This window comes from Condylura cristata, unplaced genomic scaffold (genome assembly GCF_000260355.1).
Source record: "Condylura cristata isolate star-nosed mole 26May11 unplaced genomic scaffold, ConCri1.0 scaffold00054, whole genome shotgun sequence".
Classification (NCBI taxonomy): Eukaryota; Metazoa; Chordata; class Mammalia; order Eulipotyphla; family Talpidae; genus Condylura; species Condylura cristata.
In genome coordinates this window covers 592,446-592,946 of record NW_004567155.1, presented here as the reverse complement: position 1 = coordinate 592,946, position 501 = coordinate 592,446, and positions in this window count along the sequence as shown.

The following is a 501-nucleotide window of genomic DNA, read 5'->3' as shown; positions in this document are numbered from 1 at the left end:
TTTATAGGTTATGGAGGCGAATCCAGGTGCCCTCCAGGGGCTGCACCAGTTCGCACCCCAGGGACGTGCCCGTCTTAACTCCCTGGTGGGGCTGCCTCGGGCCGAGGGGCTCGCTGCCTGCTCTTGCGGGGCGCGGCCCCCGGGGCGGGGTGCTCCGTCACGGGGGCGTGGCCTGTCCTGGCCTGCATCTCCGGGGCTCGTCCCCGAGGTGGGGGTGACCATCTGTGTCTCTCGGCTCCCGAGCCGGGCGGGGGGGCGGGGGGCCCCTTCGGAAGCCCCCTGGGCAGAGCCCTCAAACTGCCGCCCGTCTCCCCGCCCTGTCCAGACGCTGGGGCCCCGGCCATGCAGCTGCCCTGCGGCCAGGGCCTCTGCGGGGTGGGAGGGGCCTGGCCACCCGGGAAGCGGCCGCCCGAGGGAGCAGACCAGCGGAGGGGCTTGGGGGGGACGAGGGTCCCCGTGGCGGTGCGAGTGGCACAGCCCAGGGCCTCCGCAGGGGTCGGG